The sequence below is a fragment of the Heteronotia binoei genome, chromosome 4 (assembly GCF_032191835.1).
Source record: "Heteronotia binoei isolate CCM8104 ecotype False Entrance Well chromosome 4, APGP_CSIRO_Hbin_v1, whole genome shotgun sequence".
Lineage (NCBI taxonomy): Eukaryota > Metazoa > Chordata > Lepidosauria > Squamata > Gekkonidae > Heteronotia > Heteronotia binoei.
In genome coordinates, this window is record NC_083226.1 from 125,450,371 (window position 1) to 125,461,106 (window position 10,736).

Genomic DNA, 10,736 nt, shown 5'->3' on the forward strand with positions numbered 1-10,736 from the left:
GTGTCTCTGGTGCATTTTTTTAAATTGAGAAAGTAATGCTGTGCTGGCCAGTTAGACATCATTGCACATTTAGGGGTTGCATGTCCAAACATTGATGTCTTGCCAATAATTTGAAAAAAAATCCAGAAGATCAGGGCAATATGCAGTATTCCAGTTCGCAAAGGGTCCATTTCCTCCATTCTAGTGTCACTCCACAATTGCAGAAGAAATGGGCTTGTGAATGAATCATTAAGTGCTAGAACAGAAGGTGTTCTGGAGATCTTAAAGCAACATGGAATGACCATCAGGTATTATAACCTAGCAGTCTTAAAATTACTCTTTTAAAAATCCTCTTAGCTATCCGTCATATCACAGAAAATAAACATAAAACATTTGATTTTGCTCAGCCAAGGAGAATCTAGTGCTATAATGGTAAAATCTAAATTGATCAGTTCATGGATGGGATACCAGTGGATGCCCCGCATAAAATGGTCTTAGCTTTCTACAGAATGAAATATGCAAGCACTACAATAATTGCAACACTTTCCTGGAAAGGAGGGTAAAATGGGTTGTATCAAGACAGTTTTTCTGCTGGGGAGGGAGGAAGGGTTCCCTTTGACTGAAGTGGGAACCATGGGACCAGCATGCACAAAAGCCTTGTGGGATGGGGGCTGTAGTAAGGGGGACGGAAGTCAAAATTAAAAATTTGGCTCACTCCAATCCACTTGCAATACCAAATTCCGGTTACATCAAAGATGACTTCTTTTCATAGCTTCCATTCCATAGCTTCCCCCAATCTCCCATTTCCTCTGAGTTCTCCAGGAAATGTAGTTGATCAATCCACCTGCTGTTATAACTGAAGATCAATGTGTTGGTGAAAAGGGATCGCAACCTGCAGATAACTGGATGCAACACATAATTATGTGTGAACTTTCTAGGAACAGTCCTCAGAATCATAACTTCTAAGTGGTTCAAATAATTGACTGCCAGAAGTGGAAAACAAATCCAAGTAACTCCCTTCCTGGGGAATTTCTCTAATATACCTTTCTTTATATTACTAAGAGTTAACTATATGGTATGCCCAACACATGTTGGGTCATGGGTGTGCAACTGGACTATCAGTCAGACATACATTGAGGGAACTTACCTTCAAAAGTGCTTGTTTGCTTTGTGCTGCAAGGGAGCATTGTGAGAGGGAAGAAGGAGCTTCTGGTTCACCTTTCATCCTGCTTTCACCAGTGGAAAAAGGTAGGAGTCTTTTGCCCCTTTTCTCTGGCTCCATATATCTTTCTCAGTGCCCATGGAGCAAGAAGAAAGGGGCAACAAGTTCCCTTTCTACTGGTGAAATGAATGGGAGAAAACCAAAAGCTCCTTCTGTGTTTTCTCACAGCACCATGCAAACAAGCTTTTTATTACAGGTCCCCAACTTGTATTAATGACAGTCCAGTTGCACACCAATAACCCAACATGTGTTGGGTGTGTTGTATAATTTGGCCGTAAGGGTCATTGGCTGGCAGCAAAGTGCAAGACCAGGCCCATACCCTAGTAATATGACATGTGGTGACCACAGTGAGATAACAGAAGCCAAATGTTCCTGCATCTTCATTATATTTGACATGGTCCCTAGAATTCATTTTGGACCTTCTCTCACTTCTTCCAATTTCTGTCCTGCATGGTATATTGTGATTTCTTTACCACATGCCCAAGATCTCATTTTCAGCTTGAGCTGACGCTGCACAACACTAACACTGGGAAGCCTTTAAGATCATAAGAACATAAGAGAAGCCATGTTGAATCAGGCCAATGGCCCATCACTCTGTCACACAGTCACAAAAAAAAAAAGTGCCATCAAGAGGTACATCAGTGGGGCCAGGACACTGGAAGCCATGCTACTGTTGCCCCCCAAAGCACCAAGAATACAGAGCAAAACTGCCCCAGAAGGAGAGTTCCATCTATACCCTGTGGCTAATAGCCACTGATGGACCTCTGCTCCATATGTTTATCCAATCCCCTCTTGAAGCTTTCTATGCTTGTAGCTTCCACCACCTGTGGCAATGAATTCCATGTGTTAATCACTCTGGGTGAAGAAGTACTTCCTTTTATCCTTTCTAACTTGACTGCTTAGCAATTTCATTGAGTGCCCATGAGTTCTTGCATTGTGAGAAAGAAAGAAAGAAAGAAAGAAAGAAAGAAAGAAAGAAAGAAAGAAAGAAAGAAAGAAAGAAAGAAAGAAAGAAAGAAAGAAAGAAAGAAAGAACTCCTTTCTCTACTGTCTCTATCCCATGCATAGTCTTGTAATCACCTATCATTTCACCCCTCAGTCGTAATTTCGCCAAGCTAAAGAGCCCCAAGCGCTTTAGCCTTTCTCCATAGGGAAAATGTTCCTTTATAATCCAATGAGATGATGATGATAGATGGTGAAATTTCAGTGAGGAAACAGTCTTATGTATGTGGCAAAGCAGTTACAGTACAGTTTCACCATGTGCTTAAGATTATCAGCAAATAAACTACTAAAACTTTGGCTGGACTGTACTAGTTCAGGCTGCCATTGTGTGTGTGCTTGCTTCATACATCTGTTTCTTCAGGGACTTGTTCATGGGAATTGCATTCAAATTTGAATAAGCAAAGTTGTCCTGTACTAAAACCATTTGTGCATCTAACTTGATATTACCTACATGACTGGCAGCTGCTCCCTCGGCTCAGGCAGAGTAGGTAGTTCCTAATCCTTATGATCTTATATGCTTTAGCTGATGATATCTGGAACCTTCTCCATGCAAAGCATGTATTCTCCCACTAAGTCACAACCCTGCACCACTGCATATACATGAGAGATTGTCCTTGGAAAATTTGCCTGCAGTGGAATTATATTTTCATTAGCAACCCCCACAGGGTCAGTTACTCTGTCTTAGCCTGATCTATCTCATAGGCTTGTTGTTGTGAGGATAAAACAGGAGACAATATAAGCCATTTTGGATCTCCATTGGAGTGAAAAGTGGAGCATGAATGAGCCAGTCACATAAGAGGAGAAGTCAGTGTAGGTCTCTTCCCTTAAACTGGAATACTCCGTTGCATTAAGGTACCAGTTTCAGGTAGGGGACACATGTAATTCTTCCTTACCCCTGTGGTTAAGGGTATTTTAAACACTACCTCACCTGCATGGGAGCTGTTCATAGAAAGGTGGCACCCTGCAGTTTTGTATAATGTTTGAAAGAGGCTACGCTAAAGCAATCAAATCCAACAAAAGCTGGAATCTGATGCATAAATAAACTGGCCATTATTACAGCCAGTTAAGTCATATGGCAATCCTAATCAGAAAATGTATCCACTTATATGAGTCATCCCCAAGATTTCTCATATCAGGACTAGTGTATAATCTGGAACCATTTTAATGGACCATTTTACTGTTCTCCTACATGTTCTATGCTAGAAGTATATAATTTAAATTCAGGTGAAGATTTGGGTTCCTCAGATCTTATGGGTAAATGGCACTCTTCTGCATTTTGGAACATTACAGTTTGAAAGCTTCTGTCATTTTAAAAGGTTTTCTAAAGAGAAGAACATTATAAAAATTTGATCAGCTTTCTTTAAGTTTTAGGGATTAAAATATTAGTATAAAATCAGCATCTTAAGAAGGATTTTTTTAAAAAAAATAGTTTGCTTCTTTTAATAAATTCCCTCATCTTAAACTCATTGCAGAATCTCATAATTTTCAAGAAAGGCATACAAGAATAAGCAAGTTATATATATTTTTTCTCATGCAGGCACATTATGACTCCCGATAGAAGTACCAGAGTTGCCAGCATGTTTGTGTTCTAGTAGCGAGAACACAGCCCTGACCTGGATAGCCCAGGATAGCCTGATCTCTTCAGATCTCAGAAGCTAAGCAATGATTAGTTTTTGGATAGGAAGACACCAAGAAATACTAAGGTTGCCTTTTTTTTACTACTTAGCTATATGCACATAACCACATAATGTTTTAACCTATGCACATGTGCATGTGTGCATGCGCATTATGCTCTTATGCACCTAATGGTGGAGGAAACAAAAAAACTGCATGGTGTCATCATGTGGATGGCAGAAGACTGTTTCACCATGGAGTTATTCAAATTGCAGTATGGCAGTCTGATCGATAATATCCAGAACGAAGATATTCGGAACAGTACCGGGTCAGTTTAACACGGACTCAACACGCTGTGTGAACAGGGCCTCTGAAAGTCTCTTGTCTTTAAAACCCTATGGAGTTGCCTGAAGACAGCTGTGACAACAGCAAAAAAATCCAAATATGCCTAGAACACAGACATGAAATTAGGGATAGTATGGAGCAAATACATTGCTGCATAAATGCTACATTTGGCAAATTTAAGTCTCTTGAAACAGAATTGAAGGAAAGGTTTAGGTTCAGTACACGAACACATAAAGCTGTCTTGTACTGAATCAGACTGTTGGTCCATCAAGTTTACTAAAGTATACACAGTCTGGCAGCCCCTTTCCAGAGTCTCAGGTACAGGCATTTTGTATCACCCAGTATCAGATCTTTTAAACTGCAAACACCAGGAACTGAACCGGGGATCTTCTGCATGCCAAGCAGATCCTCTACTACTGAGCTATGGCCCCTCTCCTCTGTTCAAAAAGGACAGTTTATATAAGCTGATTTACAAGCATGCACTTATCCAATGGATGGACAAAACAGCATACCCCAGCTCCATTTCAGGTCAGAAACATGCTGTGAGGCAAAGCCTACAGTCCCTTCTCTACAGACACTACAGTTTGGTGCAGTGGTTAAGTGTGCAGACTCTTATCTGGGAGAACCAGGTTTAATTCCCCACTCCTCCACTTGCAGCTGCTGGAATGGCCTTGGGTTAGCCATAGCTATCACAGGAGTTGTCTTTGAAAGGGCAGCTGCTGTGAGAGCTCTCTCAGCCCCACCCACCTCACAGGGTGTCTGTTGTGGGGGGAGAAGATATAGGAGATTGTAAGCCACTCTGAGTCTCTGATTCAGAGAGAAGGGCAGGGTATAAATCTGCAGTCTTCTTAATCCAAATTGGGCTCCACACATCCAGGAATTGAGAACAACCCACAACTCAACTTTGATTGTTAAACAGGCTTCTTTTTAAAGTATGTCATCAAATCACACTGGCAAGGCAAGAGGTAAGCAATGGTGGTTTGTCATTGCCTTCTTCTGTATAGCAGCCCCCAGGGCTTTTTTTGAGCAGGAATGCACAGAAACACAGTTCTGGTTGGCTTGCCACCAGGGCGTGTTGCCTAATGTGCAAATGAGTCTCTGCTGGGCTTTTTCTACAAAAAAGCCCTGTGTGAAACAATGGTGATGTCAGGGTGTGTGGCTTAATATGCAAATGAGATCCTGCTGGGCTTTTTCACTAAAAAAAGTCCTGGCAGGCCCAATGTTCCTTGGTAGTCTCCCATCCAACTACAGATGCTGCTTAGTTTCTGAGCTCTGACGAGATCAAGCTAGTGCTATTAGTGCTGCAACCCAAACTATCTCCTCCATAATGTGAAAAAGGTAAGAAAACAGTTAGGAGCAACTTCTGTGGTACAGTCAGATCTCTTTATAGATCTGGAGAAAATACAAGACGGTCTCATTTTCTCATTGTAGCTGTTTATTTTGGGGAAAAAAGGTTAAGGAAGGAGGGCATTAGAAGTTTGTCAAAAGATGCATTATGTGGAGAAAAGCTGACATAGAGAACTTCTTATCCCTCTCCCATTATATATGTAATTCTGATGTAATTTGGTCTCAGAATTATCAAAAAGGAAGCATGATGGGGTCATATTCTGATGGTGTTTCTGGAAACCTAAGGACAATTTTGAGAAAATATACTTAGGATATGGTTGCATGTAAAGAAATCAATCATTAAAAATAAATATCCCCATCCCAGTCTATTTGCAAGACAGGAAGAACACCTATGGCAGAGGATAGGAGTCAGGAATATTTTTATTTATTCAGCCTGGAATGTTTGGATTTATTCACCCTGAAGGCTGAAGAATACACATAGGGTATCCCAAGGGTGTGAGACTAACACAGCAGTAGATTTCTTTCTTATGGAAGATAAAATGCACAGATAGGAAGGCAGACATACAATGGATTGTAGATGTTGTTCTGAGTATAGCTCCAAGATACCACAAAAGTCAGTTTTCTAAGTTATACAACAGCTTCCTTCATGTGTCATAAACCTGTTTTCTGATTCATAAGTCACAGAACATACAACTATACCTGTTTACCTGGAACAGTCTTGCCAATAAATAGAGATCCCATGACTCAAACTTCAAATTCTGAATTTCTTAGCAACTGATTTTCACTGACTTGAAGTCAGCTAGTGATTATGTCAAAGTAAGGCCATGAAGGTGATATATCACTTTCTACGGTCATATGGGCCAGTCAAAATTAAGCCATATTTAACAGAATTTACTCCCAAGAAAGTGTGAATAGTGTAGCACACTTTGATCTTGTTCTACATCATGAAAGGAATGATTATGTGTCTTAATGATTATAGATATATCTCTCAATGGACCTTAATGAGTCTGGTCAAGTGAATTAGCATAGCTTGGGGGAAAGAACACTGGTTTTAGCTGAAGGAAGTGTGTCAATTCTGTGTGTGTGTTAGAGAGAGCAAGGTCCATAGCCATGGGAGGTATGGGGGGGAACAGTCCTCCACCCAACCCCCCTTGGGCCTTTATGGCCCCTCCATTCCCCTGGCCCCCGCTCAGCTCTGGTTTGGTGGCTCCCACCCCACTCTGTGGGTGCCTCCCCCCTCCCTCCCAACTCACCAATGCAGGGAAACAGTGAAGAGTGGGCTTCCGGGGCTATTTCAAGGCATCCCCTGCTGGTCATGTGACCGGCAAGAAAAGCAGCTCCAAGGCTGGCAGTTCATATGCCGGCTTTCTGGCTAGCTCAGCAAGTTCAGCCCTGGGGCAGCCAGCACTGAACTTACTGAGTGCGTCCGAAAGCCAGGTTATGAACTGCCGGCCTCGGAGTGGCTTTTCCCACCGATCACGTGATCAGTGAGGGTCGCCTTGAAATAGTCCCTGAAGCCAGTTTTCACTATTTCCCCACGTTGGTGAGTTGGGAGGGAGGGGGGAGGTGCCTCACAGAGGTGGGTGGGGCACCAGAGCGGTGCAGAGATTGGGGCCAGAGGGGGGGCCACCAGAGGAGGGCCCTCCATACAAATTTTTTTCCTGTGGACCCCTCCATTTGGAATTTTCTGGCTATGGGCCTGGAGAGAGCACCATTTAGATGGAGGAAGGAACAGAGACAGAAACAGAGAGTCCCTCCTGTGGATTGACTGAAGTATCTGGGAGGTAAAGGTAATCCCCTGTCCAAGCACCAGTTGCTTCCGACTCTGGGGTGATGTTGCTTTCATGACATTTTCATGGCAGACTTTTTATGGGGTGGTTTTTCATTGCCTCCCCAGTCATTTACACTTTACCCCCAGCAAGATGGGTACTTATTTACCAATCTCAGAAGGATGGAAGGCTGAGTCAGCCATGAACCAGCTACCTGAACCCAGCTTCTGTCGGGATCAAACTCAGATGGTGAGCAAAGCTTGGACTGCAGTACTGCAGTTTTACCACTCTACAAAATCTCTTTCTATGCCTGTTACAAAAACACCACAAGTCCCCAGAGCTCACTTCTTGAAAGGGGAATCAGCTATGTAAGTACTAGTCCATTGAACTTTTTACCACTTGGCGAAGTGGGGCAAGAATAACAAAAGGATCACAGTAATGGCATATGATGACATTGTACTATCTATCAGTTCCCTGTTACTATAAAATATAGTTGAATATTCACATTGATTACTTATCCTTAATTAAATTAGAGATGTTTATTTTGGGAGCTGGGGTTCTACATTGAGAGCTTTTATGTATTTATGTGATGTATTTATACCCAGCTTTTTATACAGATTGGCTCCCAAACCAGCTTATCATTAAAGTAACTAAATTTCCTAGCAATATTTCGGCCTCAGAAGATGGTTTGTCTGCACAATTATCCTCTTGCAAGAAGTGTGGCTGCAGTCATAAAGCCTGTCCTGCTTTTGGAGATACTTGCTACAAATGTGGAGCACAGAATCATTTTGCAAAGGTATGCAGGAGCAAACAGACCCTCATCTAACAAAACAAGAGTTGAAACGCTTTGTTCATGGGAGTGATCACAGCACCTCAGCCTAGGGAAGAACCTAATAGTTCTGAGCCATGATTTTCCGCTGTTAGTATAGCTAGTGTTCCTGTGTCATGCAACCTGGATAGTCGTGCTCAACCAAATACCTTACTTGAGGGCATAGTCTCTATCTTGCTGATTAGCATGCAAGAAACACGTAAATGCCATTTTGGTCACTTTGGGAGGGTCCAAAAACAGGTCAAAAGCAACAATTACAGCACCCTGCATGGTGGACTCTCAATCAGCCATCTTGACCTATGTCATGGAAGTTGATGAGCCTCCTCTGCTTGGAAAACCAGCCTGCATGGCCTTTGACCTTCTTAGGAAAGTCAATAGTATGTCACTGCCCATCTTGTCTTCTAAATATGATATTTTGCAAACCTACTCAGACATCTTTCAAGGGTTTGGGCCATTCCCTGGCACCTCCCATATCCATGTAGATCCTGAGATACCACTGGTGAATACCACTGGTTGTTGCAAAATTCCCTATGCTACACTATCTGCACTCAAGAAATCTCTTGACCATCAGGAAAAGACCAAAGTCATCACTAGGATGATAAAGCCAACTGTGTGGGTTAATAGCATTAGACTAGAATCACAGAATCATAGCGTTGGAAGGGACCTACAGAGTCATCTAGTCCAACCCCCTGCATAATGCAGGAAACTCACAAATACCACACCCTCACCAAATTCACAGGATCTGCATTGTTGGCAGATGGCCATCCAGCCTCTGTTTAAAAACCTCCAAAGAAAGAGAGCCCACCACCTCCCGAGGAAGCCTGTTCCACTGAGAACCGCTCTAACGGTCAGGAAGTTCTTCCTAATGTTAAGCTGGAAACTCTTTTGATTTAATTTCAACCCATTGGTTTTGGCCCTACCTTCTGGGGCCACAGAAACAATTCTGCACCATCCTCTATATGACAGTCCTTCAAGTATTTGAAGATGGTGATCATATCACCTCTCAGTCACCTCTTCTCCAGGCTAAACATGCCCAACTCCTTCAACCTTTCCTCATAGGACTTGGTCTCCAGATCCCTCACCATCTATGTTGCCCTCCTTTGGACCTGTTCCAGCTTGTCTATATCCTTCTTAAAATGTGGTGCCCAAAACTGAACACAATACTCCAAGTGAGGTCTTACCAGATCAGAGTAAAGCGATACCATCACTTCACATGATTTGGACACTATACTTCTGTTAACACAGCCCAACATTGCATTTGTCTTTTTTGCCACCGCATCACACTGATGACTCATGTTCAGCATATGGTCCACTAAGGCCCCTGGATCCTTTTCACATATACTACTGCCCATACAAGTCTTCCCTGTCCTATAACCATGCATGGGATTTTTCTTACCTAAATGCAGAAGTTTACATTTATTCCTGTTAAAATTCATTTTATTGGTTTCAGCCCAGTTTTCCAGCCTGTCAAGATCATCCTGGATCCTATTTCTGTCTTCTACTGTATTTGCAACCCCTCCCAATTTAGTATCATTTAGCATTCCCTCTATTCCTAGTTTGGTGTGGAGAGCTAGTTTGGTGTAGTGGTTAAGTGTGCGGATTCTTATCTGGGAGAACCGGATTTGATTCCCCACTCCTCCACTTGCACCTTGGGTCAGCTATAGCTCTGGCAGAGGTTGTCCTTGAAAGGGCAGCTGCTGTGAGAGCCCTTTCCAGCCCCACCCACCTCACAGGGTGTCTGTTGTGGGGGAGGAAGGTAAAGGAGATTGTGAGCTGCTCTGAGACTCTTCGGAGTGGAGGGCGGGATATAAATCCAATATCTTCTTCATCTTCTTCTTCTTCTTCATCTGGCAACAACTCTTTCTGATCCCTATCAGCAAAGCCTGGTTGGCAAAAAAATCTTCACAGTCTTGGATGAAAAAGATGGCTACTCTCAGGTCAAACTTGACAAGGAATCTGCTGAACTGTGCACATTCAAGATTCCATGAGGTCACTACCTTTTAGCATCAAGTCAGACACTGAAGTTTTCCAGCAAAAGAACCATAAGTGCTTCTCTGATATCCGGGGTGTGTACATTGTCACAGATGATATGATCAATGCAGCCTCTATGGAAGCAGAGCACCATCAGATTCTTAAACTAGTCCTGAAAAGGACTTGCCAGAAAAGTTTGAAATTCAATCCTGACAAAGTTCAGTTCATGGTTGACAAAGTCAAGTACATGGACCACATCATCTCTAAAGATGGTCTTCAACCTGACAATGCTAAAGTACAAGCTATAATTCAGATGTCCCTGCCAACAGATAGAAAGGGTGAACAACGTCTGTTAGGCACTATGCAGTATCTCTCCAGGTACATCCCTAATGAGCCCTGACAGCACCTCTGTGTACACTCCTACAGAAGGACGCAGCCTGGCAGTGGGACCCAGCTCAGCAAGATGCACTGGATGCTCTTAAGACAGCAAATCACCACAGCTCCTGTGCTCAGATTCTTTGATCCAAAAGAGTAGCTGGTAGTCCAGGCTGAGGCCTCCAAAGACAGCTTAGGTGCTTGCCTGCTCCAAAAGATGCAGCCCATTGCCTATGCCTCTAGAGTGCTTACACAGGCTGAGCAAAACTATGCACAAATCCAT